Below are 342 nucleotides of genomic sequence, written 5' to 3' on the forward strand. Positions count from 1 at the left end.
AGTCAAAATCTATATTTTGCATTTATTTATCCAGTCAACATCTACACACTGCGTCTATCTATACAGTCAATATCTACACACTGTGCCTATCCATCCAGTCAACATCTACACACTGCATCTAATACAGTCAACATCTACACACTGCGTCTATCTATACAGTCAACATCTACACACTGCGTCTATCTATACAGTCAATATCCACACACTGTGCCAATCCATCCAGTAAACATCTACACACTGCATCTAATACAGTCAACATCTACACACTGCATCTAATACAGTCAACATCTACACACTGCGTCTATCTATACAGTCAATATCTACACACTGTGCCTATCCATT

Source organism: Octopus bimaculoides, chromosome 24 (assembly GCF_001194135.2).
Source record: "Octopus bimaculoides isolate UCB-OBI-ISO-001 chromosome 24, ASM119413v2, whole genome shotgun sequence".
Classification (NCBI taxonomy): domain Eukaryota; kingdom Metazoa; phylum Mollusca; class Cephalopoda; order Octopoda; family Octopodidae; genus Octopus; species Octopus bimaculoides.